The sequence below is a fragment of the Pelobates fuscus genome, chromosome 6, assembly GCF_036172605.1.
Source record: "Pelobates fuscus isolate aPelFus1 chromosome 6, aPelFus1.pri, whole genome shotgun sequence".
In the NCBI taxonomy this organism is placed as follows: domain Eukaryota; kingdom Metazoa; phylum Chordata; class Amphibia; order Anura; family Pelobatidae; genus Pelobates; species Pelobates fuscus.
In genome coordinates, this window is record NC_086322.1 from 7,282,984 (window position 1) to 7,299,243 (window position 16,260).

Here is a 16,260-nt window from a genome sequence, read left to right on the forward strand (position 1 = left end):
AACATTATTTTGCACAAGACTATTTATAATTAATTTCTCCTCTGCACAACTTTACTTTATTTTCAACATGGTGATAGCATGCAGAATATGAGAAAGAAAGTTAAATCCTTCATGTGCTTTTCCAACATATATTAGAACCACAAATTTCTCCTAAACCAACAAAGCCCTCATAAACAATTAAGAAATGAATGGACATTTTAAGTCTTCCCCAGCAATTTGACCAGAAGCAGACTCAACTTTGACAACAGTCAATATGATTTATCACCATCGTACATAAACCTCAACTGTTAATTCACCCATACAATGAAAATGATATTGGAAAAACAGATCCTATTGAGGAATTTTAAAATCCTCACTTCAAAACGAAAACTTTGTTTCTATTTTGAGAACACAAACGCTGTCTGGCGCGTTAGTCTGGCAATTTTTTTCCTAAAACCCAACTAATGTAATGGCTCGTTGGTCTAGGGGTATGATTCTCGCTTAGGGTGCGAGAGGTCCCGGGTTCAAACCCCGGACGAGCCCAAGCAATTGGTGTTTTTTCTTTTGAAACACGTAGCTTCGAACTGTGTTTAATATAGTCAGCAAAAATCACTTATAGCAAAACCCTTCAAGTGCTCCAAAGAGAAGATGTTGGCATGCCACCATCAATATATATATTTCCTGGTGCTTCTGATATCACCTTTCAAAGCTAACATCTTATATTAATACTCGTTTAGCTTTTACTTAGAAATGTATGAGAGAAATCATAAAAAATGTGTCGTTTTCATTATCAACCATTTAAAATCATTGGTTTATCGTAAGTCATTAATGCAAGTCCTAACTGCTCAGATGACGTTTTTAACCCCTTAAGGACACATGACATGTCTGACACGTCATGATCCCCTTTTATTCCAGAAGTTTGGTCCTTAAGGGGTTAAGACTGCAAAGTCTTTCTTAAGACTGCAAAATCTTTGTTAACAACAAATAAAGGGGAAAAAATACATGTTTTGACATACGGAATTCTATTTTTATTCATACTTAGACTTGTGCAAATAGGTGATGGAGAGGGTAGGTTTGAATCAAATTCCTTCCAGTACACGCCTGAATGTATCGATGAATAAAACTGTAAAGGTAAATTCAAGGCAGTCGTTACGTTCGACTGTGGATTCAAGTTATGGAACCAGGCCAACCTCCCCAAACATTATTTTGCACAAGACTATTTATAATTAATTTCTCCTCTGCACATCTTTACTTTATTTTCAACATGGTGATAGCATGCAGAATATGAGAAAGAAAGTTAAATCCTTCATGTGCTTTTCCAACATATATTAGAACCACAAATTTCTCCTAAACCAACAAAGCCCTCATAAACAATTAAGAAATGAATGGACATTTTAAGTCTTCCCCAGCAATTTGACCAGAAGCAGACTCAACTTTGACAACAGTCAATATGATTTATCACCATCGTACATAAACCTCAACTGTTAATTCACCCATACAATGAAAATGATATTGGAAAAACAGATCCTATTGAGGAATTTTAAAATCCTCACTTCAAAACGAAAACTTTGTTTCTATTTTGAGAACACAAACGCTGTCTGGCGCGTTAGTCTGGCAATTTTTTTCCTAAAACCCAACTAATGTAATGGCTCGTTGGTCTAGGGGTATGATTCTCGCTTAGGGTGCGAGAGGTCCCGGGTTCAAATCCCGGACGAGCCCAAGCATTTGGTGTTTTTTTCTTTTGAAACACGTAGCTTCGAACTGTGTTTAATATAGTCAGCAAAAATCACTTATAGCAAAACCCTTCAAGTGCTCCAAAGAGAAGATGTTGGCATGCCACCATCAATATATATATTTCCTGGTGCTTCTGATATCACCTTTCAAAGCTAACATCTTATATTAATACTCGTTTAGCTTTTACTTAGAAATGTATGAGAGAAATCATAAAAAATGTGTCGTTTTCATTATCAACCATTTAAAATCAATGGTTTATCGTAAGTCATTAATGCAAGTCCTAACTGCTCAGATGACGCTTTTAAGACTGCAAAGTCTTTCTTAAGACTGCAAAATCTTTGTTAACAACAAACAAAGGGGAAAAAATACATGTTTTGACATACGGAATTCTATTTTTATTCATACTTAGACTTGTGCAAATATGTGATGGAGAGGGTAGGTTTGAATCAAATTCCTTCCAGTACACGCCTGAATGTATCGATGAATAAAACTGTAAAGGTAAATTCAAGGCAGTCGTTACGTTCGACTGTGGATTCAAGTTATGGAACCAGGCCAACCTCCCCAAACATTATTTTGCACAAGACTATTTATAATTAATTTCTCCTCTGCACAACTTTACTTTATTTTCAACATGGTGATAGCATGCAGAATATGAGAAAGAAAGTTAAATCCTTCATGTGCTTTTCCAACATATATTAGAACCACAAATTTCTCCTAAACCAACAAAGCCCTCATAAACAATTAAGAAATGAATGGACATTTTAAGTCTTCCCCAGCAATTTGACCAGAAGCAGACTCAACTTTGACAACAGTCAATATGATTTATCACCATCGTACATAAACCTCAACTGTTAATTCACCCATACAATGAAAATGATATTGGAAAAACAGATCCTATTGAGGAATTTTAAAATCCTCACTTCAAAACGAAAACTTTGTTTCTATTTTGAGAACACAAACGCTGTCTGGCGCGTTAGTCTGGCAATTTTTTTCCTGAAACCCAACTAATGTAATGGCTCGTTGGTCTAGGGGTATGATTCTCGCTTAGGGTGCGAGAGGTCCCGGGTTCAAACCCCGGACGAGCCCAAGCATTTGGTGTTTTTTCTTTTGAAACACGTAGCTTCGAACTGTGTTTAATATAGTCAGCAAAAATCACTTATAGCAAAACCCTTCAAGTGCTCCAAAGAGAAGATGTTGGCATGCCACCATCAATATATATATTTCCTGGTGCTTCTGATATCACCTTTCAAAGCTAACATCTTATATTAATACTCGTTTAGCTTTTACTTAGAAATGTATGAGAGAAATCATAAAAAATGTGTCGTTTTCATTATCAACCATTTAAAATCATTGGTTTATCGTAAGTCATTAATGCAAGTCCTAACTGCTCAGATGACGTTTTTAACCCCTTAAGGACACATGACATGTCTGACACGTCATGATCCCCTTTTATTCCAGAAGTTTGGTCCTTAAGGGGTTAAGACTGCAAAGTCTTTCTTAAGACTGCAAAATCTTTGTTAACAACAAACAAAGGGGAAAAAATACATGTTTTGACATACGGAATTCTATTTTTATTCATACTTAGACTTGTGCAAATAGGTGATGGAGAGGGTAGGTTTGAATCAAATTCCTTCCAGTACACGCCTGAATGTATCGATGAATAAAACTGTAAAGGTAAATTCAAGGCAGTCGTTACGTTCGACTGTGGATTCAAGTTATGGAACCAGGCCAACCTCCCCAAACATTATTTTGCACAAGACTATTTATAATTAATTTCTCCTCTGCACATCTTTACTTTATTTTCAACATGGTGATAGCATGCAGAATATGAGAAAGAAAGTTAAATCCTTCATGTGCTTTTCCAACATATATTAGAACCACAAATTTCTCCTAAACCAACAAAGCCCTCATAAACAATTAAGAAATGAATGGACATTTTAAGTCTTCCCCAGCAATTTGACCAGAAGCAGACTCAACTTTGACAACAGTCAATATGATTTATCACCATCGTACATAAACCTCAACTGTTAATTCACCCATACAATGAAAATGATATTGGAAAAACAGATCCTATTGAGGAATTTTAAAATCCTCACTTCAAAACGAAAACTTTGTTTCTATTTTGAGAACACAAACGCTGTCTGGCGCGTTAGTCTGGCAATTTTTTTCCTAAAACCCAACTAATGTAATGGCTCGTTGGTCTAGGGGTATGATTCTCGCTTAGGGTGCGAGAGGTCCCGGGTTCAAATCCTGGACGAGCCCAAGCATTTGGTGTTTTTTCTTTTGAAACACGTAGCTTCGAACTGTGTTTAATATAGTCAGCAAAAATCACTTATAGCAAAACCCTTCAAGTGCTCCAAAGAGAAGATGTTGGCATGCCACCATCAATATATATATTTCCTGGTGCTTCTGATATCACCTTTCAAAGCTAACATCTTATATTAATACTCGTTTAGCTTTTACTTAGAAATGTATGAGAGAAATCATAAAAAATGTGTCGTTTTCATTATCAACCATTTAAAATCAATGGTTTATCGTAAGTCATTAATGCAAGTCCTAACTGCTCCGATGACGCTTTTAAGACTGCAAAGTCTTTCTTAAGACTGCAAAATCTTTGTTAACAACAAACAAAGGGGAAAAAATACATGTTTTGACATACGGAATTCTATTTTTATTCATACTTAGACTTGTGCAAATATGTGATGGAGAGGGTAGGTTTGAATCAAATTCCTTCCAGTACACGCCTGAATGTATCGATGAATAAAACTGTAAAGGTAAATTCAAGGCAGTCGTTACGTTCGACTGTGGATTCAAGTTATGGAACCAGGCCAACCTCCCCAAACATTATTTTGCAAAAGACTATTTATAATTAATTTCTCCTCTGCACATCTTTACTTTATTTTCAACATGGTGATAGCATGCAGAATATGAGAAAGAAAGTTAAATCCTTCATGTGCTTTTCCAACATATATTAGAACCACAAATTTCTCCTAAACCAACAAAGCCCTCATAAACAATTAAGAAATGAATGGACATTTTAAGTCTTCCCCAGCAATTTGACCAGAAGCAGACTCAACTTTGACAACAGTCAATATGATTTATCACCATCGTACATAAACCTCAACTGTTAATTCACCCATACAATGAAAATGATATTGGAAAAACAGATCCTATTGAGGAATTTTAAAATCCTCACTTCAAAACGAAAACTTTGTTTCTATTTTGAGAACACAAACGCTGTCTGGCGCGTTAGTCTGGCAATTTTTTTCCTAAAACCCAACTAATGTAATGGCTCGTTGGTCTAGGGGTATGATTCTCGCTTAGGGTGCGAGAGGTCCCGGGTTCAAATCCCGGACGAGCCCAAGCATTTGGTGTTTTTTTCTTTTGAAACACGTAGCTTCGAACTGTGTTTAATATAGTCAGCAAAAATCACTTATAGCAAAACCCTTCAAGTGCTCCAAAGAGAAGATGTTGGCATGCCACCATCAATATATATATTTCCTGGTGCTTCTGATATCACCTTTCAAAGCTAACATCTTATATTAATACTCGTTTAGCTTTTACTTAGAAATGTATGAGAGAAATCATAAAAAATGTGTCGTTTTCATTATCAACCATTTAAAATCAATGGTTTATCGTAAGTCATTAATGCAAGTCCTAACTGCTCAGATGACGCTTTTAAGACTGCAAAGTCTTTCTTAAGACTGCAAAATCTTTGTTAACAACAAACAAAGGGGAAAAAATACATGTTTTGACATACGGAATTCTATTTTTATTCATACTTAGACTTGTGCAAATATGTGATGGAGAGGGTAGGTTTGAATCAAATTCCTTCCAGTACACGCCTGAATGTATCGATGAATAAAACTGTAAAGGTAAATTCAAGGCAGTCGTTACGTTCGACTGTGGATTCAAGTTATGGAACCAGGCCAACCTCCCCAAACATTATTTTGCACAAGACTATTTATAATTAATTTCTCCTCTGCACAACTTTACTTTATTTTCAACATGGTGATAGCATGCAGAATATGAGAAAGAAAGTTAAATCCTTCATGTGCTTTTCCAACATATATTAGAACCACAAATTTCTCCTAAACCAACAAAGCCCTCATAAACAATTAAGAAATGAATGGACATTTTAAGTCTTCCCCAGCAATTTGACCAGAAGCAGACTCAACTTTGACAACAGTCAATATGATTTATCACCATCGTACATAAACCTCAACTGTTAATTCACCCATACAATGAAAATGATATTGGAAAAACAGATCCTATTGAGGAATTTTAAAATCCTCACTTCAAAACGAAAACTTTGTTTCTATTTTGAGAACACAAACGCTGTCTGGCGCGTTAGTCTGGCAATTTTTTTCCTAAAACCCAACTAATGTAATGGCTCGTTGGTCTAGGGGTATGATTCTCGCTTAGGGTGCGAGAGGTCCCGGGTTCAAACCCCGGACGAGCCCAAGCATTTGGTGTTTTTTCTTTTGAAACACGTAGCTTCGAACTGTGTTTAATATAGTCAGCAAAAATCACTTATAGCAAAACCCTTCAAGTGCTCCAAAGAGAAGATGTTGGCATGCCACCATCAATATATATATTTCCTGGTGCTTCTGATATCACCTTTCAAAGCTAACATCTTATATTAATACTCGTTTAGCTTTTACTTAGAAATGTATGAGAGAAATCATAAAAAATGTGTCGTTTTCATTATCAACCATTTAAAATCATTGGTTTATCGTAAGTCATTAATGCAAGTCCTAACTGCTCAGATGACGTTTTTAACCCCTTAAGGACACATGACATGTCTGACACGTCATGATCCCCTTTTATTCCAGAAGTTTGGTCCTTAAGGGGTTAAGACTGCAAAGTCTTTCTTAAGACTGCAAAATCTTTGTTAACAACAAACAAAGGGGAAAAAATACATGTTTTGACATACGGAATTCTATTTTTATTCATACTTAGACTTGTGCAAATAGGTGATGGAGAGGGTAGGTTTGAATCAAATTCCTTCCAGTACACGCCTGAATGTATCGATGAATAAAACTGTAAAGGTAAATTCAAGGCAGTCGTTACGTTCGACTGTGGATTCAAGTTATGGAACCAGGCCAACCTCCCCAAACATTATTTTGCACAAGACTATTTATAATTAATTTCTCCTCTGCACATCTTTACTTTATTTTCAACATGGTGATAGCATGCAGAATATGAGAAAGAAAGTTAAATCCTTCATGTGCTTTTCCAACATATATTAGAACCACAAATTTCTCCTAAACCAACAAAGCCCTCATAAACAATTAAGAAATGAATGGACATTTTAAGTCTTCCCCAGCAATTTGACCAGAAGCAGACTCAACTTTGACAACAGTCAATATGATTTATCACCATCGTACATAAACCTCAACTGTTAATTCACCCATACAATGAAAATGATATTGGAAAAACAGATCCTATTGAGGAATTTTAAAATCCTCACTTCAAAACGAAAACTTTGTTTCTATTTTGAGAACACAAACGCTGTCTGGCGCGTTAGTCTGGCAATTTTTTTCCTAAAACCCAACTAATGTAATGGCTCGTTGGTCTAGGGGTATGATTCTCGCTTAGGGTGCGAGAGGTCCCGGGTTCAAATCCTGGACGAGCCCAAGCATTTGGTGTTTTTTCTTTTGAAACACGTAGCTTCGAACTGTGTTTAATATAGTCAGCAAAAATCACTTATAGCAAAACCCTTCAAGTGCTCCAAAGAGAAGATGTTGGCATGCCACCATCAATATATATATTTCCTGGTGCTTCTGATATCACCTTTCAAAGCTAACATCTTATATTAATACTCGTTTAGCTTTTACTTAGAAATGTATGAGAGAAATCATAAAAAATGTGTCGTTTTCATTATCAACCATTTAAAATCAATGGTTTATCGTAAGTCATTAATGCAAGTCCTAACTGCTCCGATGACGCTTTTAAGACTGCAAAGTCTTTCTTAAGACTGCAAAATCTTTGTTAACAACAAACAAAGGGGAAAAAATACATGTTTTGACATACGGAATTCTATTTTTATTCATACTTAGACTTGTGCAAATATGTGATGGAGAGGGTAGGTTTGAATCAAATTCCTTCCAGTACACGCCTGAATGTATCGATGAATAAAACTGTAAAGGTAAATTCAAGGCAGTCGTTACGTTCGACTGTGGATTCAAGTTATGGAACCAGGCCAACCTCCCCAAACATTATTTTGCACAAGACTATTTATAATTAATTTCTCCTCTGCACATCTTTACTTTATTTTCAACATGGTGATAGCATGCAGAATATGAGAAAGAAAGTTAAATCCTTCATGTGCTTTTCCAACATATATTAGAACCACAAATTTCTCCTAAACCAACAAAGCCCTCATAAACAATTAAGAAATGAATGGACATTTTAAGTCTTCCCCAGCAATTTGACCAGAAGCAGACTCAACTTTGACAACAGTCAATATGATTTATCACCATCGTACATAAACCTCAACTGTTAATTCACCCATACAATGAAAATGATATTGGAAAAACAGATCCTATTGAGGAATTTTAAAATCCTCACTTCAAAACGAAAACTTTGTTTCTATTTTGAGAACACAAACGCTGTCTGGCGCGTTAGTCTGGCAATTTTTTTCCTAAAACCCAACTAATGTAATGGCTCGTTGGTCTAGGGGTATGATTCTCGCTTAGGGTGCGAGAGGTCCCGGGTTCAAATCCCGGACGAGCCCAAGCATTTGGTGTTTTTTTCTTTTGAAACACGTAGCTTCGAACTGTGTTTAATATAGTCAGCAAAAATCACTTATAGCAAAACCCTTCAAGTGCTCCAAAGAGAAGATGTTGGCATGCCACCATCAATATATATATTTCCTGGTGCTTCTGATATCACCTTTCAAAGCTAACATCTTATATTAATACTCGTTTAGCTTTTACTTAGAAATGTATGAGAGAAATCATAAAAAATGTGTCGTTTTCATTATCAACCATTTAAAATCAATGGTTTATCGTAAGTCATTAATGCAAGTCCTAACTGCTCAGATGACGCTTTTAAGACTGCAAAGTCTTTCTTAAGACTGCAAAATCTTTGTTAACAACAAACAAAGGGGAAAAAATACATGTTTTGACATACGGAATTCTATTTTTATTCATACTTAGACTTGTGCAAATATGTGATGGAGAGGGTAGGTTTGAATCAAATTCCTTCCAGTACACGCCTGAATGTATCGATGAATAAAACTGTAAAGGTAAATTCAAGGCAGTCGTTACGTTCGACTGTGGATTCAAGTTATGGAACCAGGCCAACCTCCCCAAACATTATTTTGCACAAGACTATTTATAATTAATTTCTCCTCTGCACAACTTTACTTTATTTTCAACATGGTGATAGCATGCAGAATATGAGAAAGAAAGTTAAATCCTTCATGTGCTTTTCCAACATATATTAGAACCACAAATTTCTCCTAAACCAACAAAGCCCTCATAAACAATTAAGAAATGAATGGACATTTTAAGTCTTCCCCAGCAATTTGACCAGAAGCAGACTCAACTTTGACAACAGTCAATATGATTTATCACCATCGTACATAAACCTCAACTGTTAATTCACCCATACAATGAAAATGATATTGGAAAAACAGATCCTATTGAGGAATTTTAAAATCCTCACTTCAAAACGAAAACTTTGTTTCTATTTTGAGAACACAAACGCTGTCTGGCGCGTTAGTCTGGCAATTTTTTTCCTGAAACCCAACTAATGTAATGGCTCGTTGGTCTAGGGGTATGATTCTCGCTTAGGGTGCGAGAGGTCCCGGGTTCAAACCCCGGACGAGCCCAAGCATTTGGTGTTTTTTCTTTTGAAACACGTAGCTTCGAACTGTGTTTAATATAGTCAGCAAAAATCACTTATAGCAAAACCCTTCAAGTGCTCCAAAGAGAAGATGTTGGCATGCCACCATCAATATATATATTTCCTGGTGCTTCTGATATCACCTTTCAAAGCTAACATCTTATATTAATACTCGTTTAGCTTTTACTTAGAAATGTATGAGAGAAATCATAAAAAATGTGTCGTTTTCATTATCAACCATTTAAAATCATTGGTTTATCGTAAGTCATTAATGCAAGTCCTAACTGCTCAGATGACGTTTTTAACCCCTTAAGGACACATGACATGTCTGACACGTCATGATCCCCTTTTATTCCAGAAGTTTGGTCCTTAAGGGGTTAAGACTGCAAAGTCTTTCTTAAGACTGCAAAATCTTTGTTAACAACAAACAAAGGGGAAAAAATACATGTTTTGACATACGGAATTCTATTTTTATTCATACTTAGACTTGTGCAAATAGGTGATGGAGAGGGTAGGTTTGAATCAAATTCCTTCCAGTACACGCCTGAATGTATCGATGAATAAAACTGTAAAGGTAAATTCAAGGCAGTCGTTACGTTCGACTGTGGATTCAAGTTATGGAACCAGGCCAACCTCCCCAAACATTATTTTGCACAAGACTATTTATAATTAATTTCTCCTCTGCACATCTTTACTTTATTTTCAACATGGTGATAGCATGCAGAATATGAGAAAGAAAGTTAAATCCTTCATGTGCTTTTCCAACATATATTAGAACCACAAATTTCTCCTAAACCAACAAAGCCCTCATAAACAATTAAGAAATGAATGGACATTTTAAGTCTTCCCCAGCAATTTGACCAGAAGCAGACTCAACTTTGACAACAGTCAATATGATTTATCACCATCGTACATAAACCTCAACTGTTAATTCACCCATACAATGAAAATGATATTGGAAAAACAGATCCTATTGAGGAATTTTAAAATCCTCACTTCAAAACGAAAACTTTGTTTCTATTTTGAGAACACAAACGCTGTCTGGCGCGTTAGTCTGGCAATTTTTTTCCTAAAACCCAACTAATGTAATGGCTCGTTGGTCTAGGGGTATGATTCTCGCTTAGGGTGCGAGAGGTCCCGGGTTCAAATCCTGGACGAGCCCAAGCATTTGGTGTTTTTTCTTTTGAAACACGTAGCTTCGAACTGTGTTTAATATAGTCAGCAAAAATCACTTATAGCAAAACCCTTCAAGTGCTCCAAAGAGAAGATGTTGGCATGCCACCATCAATATATATATTTCCTGGTGCTTCTGATATCACCTTTCAAAGCTAACATCTTATATTAATACTCGTTTAGCTTTTACTTAGAAATGTATGAGAGAAATCATAAAAAATGTGTCGTTTTCATTATCAACCATTTAAAATCAATGGTTTATCGTAAGTCATTAATGCAAGTCCTAACTGCTCCGATGACGCTTTTAAGACTGCAAAGTCTTTCTTAAGACTGCAAAATCTTTGTTAACAACAAACAAAGGGGAAAAAATACATGTTTTGACATACGGAATTCTATTTTTATTCATACTTAGACTTGTGCAAATATGTGATGGAGAGGGTAGGTTTGAATCAAATTCCTTCCAGTACACGCCTGAATGTATCGATGAATAAAACTGTAAAGGTAAATTCAAGGCAGTCGTTACGTTCGACTGTGGATTCAAGTTATGGAACCAGGCCAACCTCCCCAAACATTATTTTGCACAAGACTATTTATAATTAATTTCTCCTCTGCACATCTTTACTTTATTTTCAACATGGTGATAGCATGCAGAATATGAGAAAGAAAGTTAAATCCTTCATGTGCTTTTCCAACATATATTAGAACCACAAATTTCTCCTAAACCAACAAAGCCCTCATAAACAATTAAGAAATGAATGGACATTTTAAGTCTTCCCCAGCAATTTGACCAGAAGCAGACTCAACTTTGACAACAGTCAATATGATTTATCACCATCGTACATAAACCTCAACTGTTAATTCACCCATACAATGAAAATGATATTGGAAAAACAGATCCTATTGAGGAATTTTAAAATCCTCACTTCAAAACGAAAACTTTGTTTCTATTTTGAGAACACAAACGCTGTCTGGCGCGTTAGTCTGGCAATTTTTTTCCTAAAACCCAACTAATGTAATGGCTCGTTGGTCTAGGGGTATGATTCTCGCTTAGGGTGCGAGAGGTCCCGGGTTCAAATCCCGGACGAGCCCAAGCATTTGGTGTTTTTTTCTTTTGAAACACGTAGCTTCGAACTGTGTTTAATATAGTCAGCAAAAATCACTTATAGCAAAACCCTTCAAGTGCTCCAAAGAGAAGATGTTGGCATGCCACCATCAATATATATATTTCCTGGTGCTTCTGATATCACCTTTCAAAGCTAACATCTTATATTAATACTCGTTTAGCTTTTACTTAGAAATGTATGAGAGAAATCATAAAAAATGTGTCGTTTTCATTATCAACCATTTAAAATCAATGGTTTATCGTAAGTCATTAATGCAAGTCCTAACTGCTCAGATGACGCTTTTAAGACTGCAAAGTCTTTCTTAAGACTGCAAAATCTTTGTTAACAACAAACAAAGGGGAAAAAATACATGTTTTGACATACGGAATTCTATTTTTATTCATACTTAGACTTGTGCAAATATGTGATGGAGAGGGTAGGTTTGAATCAAATTCCTTCCAGTACACGCCTGAATGTATCGATGAATAAAACTGTAAAGGTAAATTCAAGGCAGTCGTTACGTTCGACTGTGGATTCAAGTTATGGAACCAGGCCAACCTCCCCAAACATTATTTTGCACAAGACTATTTATAATTAATTTCTCCTCTGCACAACTTTACTTTATTTTCAACATGGTGATAGCATGCAGAATATGAGAAAGAAAGTTAAATCCTTCATGTGCTTTTCCAACATATATTAGAACCACAAATTTCTCCTAAACCAACAAAGCCCTCATAAACAATTAAGAAATGAATGGACATTTTAAGTCTTCCCCAGCAATTTGACCAGAAGCAGACTCAACTTTGACAACAGTCAATATGATTTATCACCATCGTACATAAACCTCAACTGTTAATTCACCCATACAATGAAAATGATATTGGAAAAACAGATCCTATTGAGGAATTTTAAAATCCTCACTTCAAAACGAAAACTTTGTTTCTATTTTGAGAACACAAACGCTGTCTGGCGCGTTAGTCTGGCAATTTTTTTCCTAAAACCCAACTAATGTAATGGCTCGTTGGTCTAGGGGTATGATTCTCGCTTAGGGTGCGAGAGGTCCCGGGTTCAAACCCCGGACGAGCCCAAGCATTTGGTGTTTTTTCTTTTGAAACACGTAGCTTCGAACTGTGTTTAATATAGTCAGCAAAAATCACTTATAGCAAAACCCTTCAAGTGCTCCAAAGAGAAGATGTTGGCATGCCACCATCAATATATATATTTCCTGGTGCTTCTGATATCACCTTTCAAAGCTAACATCTTATATTAATACTCGTTTAGCTTTTACTTAGAAATGTATGAGAGAAATCATAAAAAATGTGTCGTTTTCATTATCAACCATTTAAAATCATTGGTTTATCGTAAGTCATTAATGCAAGTCCTAACTGCTCAGATGACGTTTTTAACCCCTTAAGGACACATGACATGTCTGACACGTCATGATCCCCTTTTATTCCAGAAGTTTGGTCCTTAAGGGGTTAAGACTGCAAAGTCTTTCTTAAGACTGCAAAATCTTTGTTAACAACAAACAAAGGGGAAAAAATACATGTTTTGACATACGGAATTCTATTTTTATTCATACTTAGACTTGTGCAAATAGGTGATGGAGAGGGTAGGTTTGAATCAAATTCCTTCCAGTACACGCCTGAATGTATCGATGAATAAAACTGTAAAGGTAAATTCAAGGCAGTCGTTACGTTCGACTGTGGATTCAAGTTATGGAACCAGGCCAACCTCCCCAAACATTATTTTGCACAAGACTATTTATAATTAATTTCTCCTCTGCACATCTTTACTTTATTTTCAACATGGTGATAGCATGCAGAATATGAGAAAGAAAGTTAAATCCTTCATGTGCTTTTCCAACATATATTAGAACCACAAATTTCTCCTAAACCAACAAAGCCCTCATAAACAATTAAGAAATGAATGGACATTTTAAGTCTTCCCCAGCAATTTGACCAGAAGCAGACTCAACTTTGACAACAGTCAATATGATTTATCACCATCGTACATAAACCTCAACTGTTAATTCACCCATACAATGAAAATGATATTGGAAAAACAGATCCTATTGAGGAATTTTAAAATCCTCACTTCAAAACGAAAACTTTGTTTCTATTTTGAGAACACAAACGCTGTCTGGCGCGTTAGTCTGGCAATTTTTTTCCTAAAACCCAACTAATGTAATGGCTCGTTGGTCTAGGGGTATGATTCTCGCTTAGGGTGCGAGAGGTCCCGGGTTCAAATCCCGGACGAGCCCAAGCATTTGGTGTTTTTTTCTTTTGAAACACGTAGCTTCGAACTGTGTTTAATATAGTCAGCAAAAATCACTTATAGCAAAACCCTTCAAGTGCTCCAAAGAGAAGATGTTGGCATGCCACCATCAATATATATATTTCCTGGTGCTTCTGATATCACCTTTCAAAGCTAACATCTTATATTAATACTCGTTTAGCTTTTACTTAGAAATGTATGAGAGAAATCATAAAAAATGTGTCGTTTTCATTATCAACCATTTAAAATCAATGGTTTATCGTAAGTCATTAATGCAAGTCCTAACTGCTCAGATGACGCTTTTAAGACTGCAAAGTCTTTCTTAAGACTGCAAAATCTTTGTTAACAACAAACAAAGGGGAAAAAATACATGTTTTGACATACGGAATTCTATTTTTATTCATACTTAGACTTGTGCAAATATGTGATGGAGAGGGTAGGTTTGAATCAAATTCCTTCCAGTACACGCCTGAATGTATCGATGAATAAAACTGTAAAGGTAAATTCAAGGCAGTCGTTACGTTCGACTGTGGATTCAAGTTATGGAACCAGGCCAACCTCCCCAAACATTATTTTGCACAAGACTATTTATAATTAATTTCTCCTCTGCACAACTTTACTTTATTTTCAACATGGTGATAGCATGCAGAATATGAGAAAGAAAGTTAAATCCTTCATGTGCTTTTCCAACATATATTAGAACCACAAATTTCTCCTAAACCAACAAAGCCCTCATAAACAATTAAGAAATGAATGGACATTTTAAGTCTTCCCCAGCAATTTGACCAGAAGCAGACTCAACTTTGACAACAGTCAATATGATTTATCACCATCGTACATAAACCTCAACTGTTAATTCACCCATACAATGAAAATGATATTGGAAAAACAGATCCTATTGAGGAATTTTAAAATCCTCACTTCAAAACGAAAACTTTGTTTCTATTTTGAGAACACAAACGCTGTCTGGCGCGTTAGTCTGGCAATTTTTTTCCTAAAACCCAACTAATGTAATGGCTCGTTGGTCTAGGGGTATGATTCTCGCTTAGGGTGCGAGAGGTCCCGGGTTCAAACCCCGGACGAGCCCAAGCATTTGGTGTTTTTTCTTTTGAAACACGTAGCTTCGAACTGTGTTTAATATAGTCAGCAAAAATCACTTATAGCAAAACCCTTCAAGTGCTCCAAAGAGAAGATGTTGGCATGCCACCATCAATATATATATTTCCTGGTGCTTCTGATATCACCTTTCAAAGCTAACATCTTATATTAATACTCGTTTAGCTTTTACTTAGAAATGTATGAGAGAAATCATAAAAAATGTGTCGTTTTCATTATCAACCATTTAAAATCATTGGTTTATCGTAAGTCATTAATGCAAGTCCTAACTGCTCAGATGACGTTTTTAACCCCTTAAGGACACATGACATGTCTGACACGTCATGATCCCCTTTTATTCCAGAAGTTTGGTCCTTAAGGGGTTAAGACTGCAAAGTCTTTCTTAAGACTGCAAAATCTTTGTTAACAACAAACAAAGGGGAAAAAATACATGTTTTGACATACGGAATTCTATTTTTATTCATACTTAGACTTGTGCAAATAGGTGATGGAGAGGGTAGGTTTGAATCAAATTCCTTCCAGTACACGCCTGAATGTATCGATGAATAAAACTGTAAAGGTAAATTCAAGGCAGTCGTTACGTTCGACTGTGGATTCAAGTTATGGAACCAGGCCAACCTCCCCAAACATTATTTTGCACAAGACTATTTATAATTAATTTCTCCTCTGCACATCTTTACTTTATTTTCAACATGGTGATAGCATGCAGAATATGAGAAAGAAAGTTAAATCCTTCATGTGCTTTTCCAACATATATTAGAACCACAAATTTCTCCTAAACCAACAAAGCCCTCATAAACAATTAAGAAATGAATGGACATTTTAAGTCTTCCCCAGCAATTTGACCAGAAGCAGACTCAACTTTGACAACAGTCAATATGATTTATCACCATCGTACATAAACCTCAACTGTTAATTCACCCATACAATGAAAATGATATTGGAAAAACAGATCCTATTGAGGAATTTTAAAATCCTCACTTCAAAACGAAAACTTTGTTTCTATTTTGAGAACACAAACGCT

At 35.8% G+C, this 16,260-nt stretch overlaps 11 non-coding genes across 11 annotated transcripts; all 11 read left to right on the forward strand.

Moving 5' to 3' along the window:
• The first annotated feature begins 450 nt into the window (after positions 1 to 450).
• TRNAP-AGG (transfer RNA proline (anticodon AGG)) lies at positions 451 to 522 on the forward strand. Its single transcript has one exon. It is a non-coding gene; the product is annotated as a tRNA-Pro (tRNA).
• Positions 523 to 1,626: 1,104 nt separating this feature from the next.
• On the forward strand, positions 1,627 to 1,698 carry TRNAP-AGG (transfer RNA proline (anticodon AGG)). The gene has a single exon. It is a non-coding gene; the product is annotated as a tRNA-Pro (tRNA).
• Positions 1,699 to 2,727: 1,029 nt separating this feature from the next.
• Positions 2,728 to 2,799, forward strand: TRNAP-AGG (transfer RNA proline (anticodon AGG)). Its single transcript has one exon. It is a non-coding gene; the product is annotated as a tRNA-Pro (tRNA).
• Positions 2,800 to 5,003: 2,204 nt separating this feature from the next.
• On the forward strand, positions 5,004 to 5,075 carry TRNAP-AGG (transfer RNA proline (anticodon AGG)). The gene has a single exon. It is a non-coding gene; the product is annotated as a tRNA-Pro (tRNA).
• A 1,029-nt stretch (positions 5,076 to 6,104) lies between these two features.
• On the forward strand, positions 6,105 to 6,176 carry TRNAP-AGG (transfer RNA proline (anticodon AGG)). Its single transcript has one exon. It is a non-coding gene; the product is annotated as a tRNA-Pro (tRNA).
• Positions 6,177 to 8,380: 2,204 nt separating this feature from the next.
• Positions 8,381 to 8,452, forward strand: TRNAP-AGG (transfer RNA proline (anticodon AGG)). Its single transcript has one exon. It is a non-coding gene; the product is annotated as a tRNA-Pro (tRNA).
• Positions 8,453 to 9,481: 1,029 nt separating this feature from the next.
• Positions 9,482 to 9,553, forward strand: TRNAP-AGG (transfer RNA proline (anticodon AGG)). Its single transcript has one exon. It is a non-coding gene; the product is annotated as a tRNA-Pro (tRNA).
• A 2,204-nt stretch (positions 9,554 to 11,757) lies between these two features.
• On the forward strand, positions 11,758 to 11,829 carry TRNAP-AGG (transfer RNA proline (anticodon AGG)). The gene has a single exon. It is a non-coding gene; the product is annotated as a tRNA-Pro (tRNA).
• Positions 11,830 to 12,858: 1,029 nt separating this feature from the next.
• TRNAP-AGG (transfer RNA proline (anticodon AGG)) lies at positions 12,859 to 12,930 on the forward strand. The gene has a single exon. It is a non-coding gene; the product is annotated as a tRNA-Pro (tRNA).
• A 1,104-nt stretch (positions 12,931 to 14,034) lies between these two features.
• Positions 14,035 to 14,106, forward strand: TRNAP-AGG (transfer RNA proline (anticodon AGG)). Its single transcript has one exon. It is a non-coding gene; the product is annotated as a tRNA-Pro (tRNA).
• Positions 14,107 to 15,135: 1,029 nt separating this feature from the next.
• Positions 15,136 to 15,207, forward strand: TRNAP-AGG (transfer RNA proline (anticodon AGG)). Its single transcript has one exon. It is a non-coding gene; the product is annotated as a tRNA-Pro (tRNA).
• The last annotated feature ends 1,053 nt before the right edge of the window (positions 15,208 to 16,260 follow it).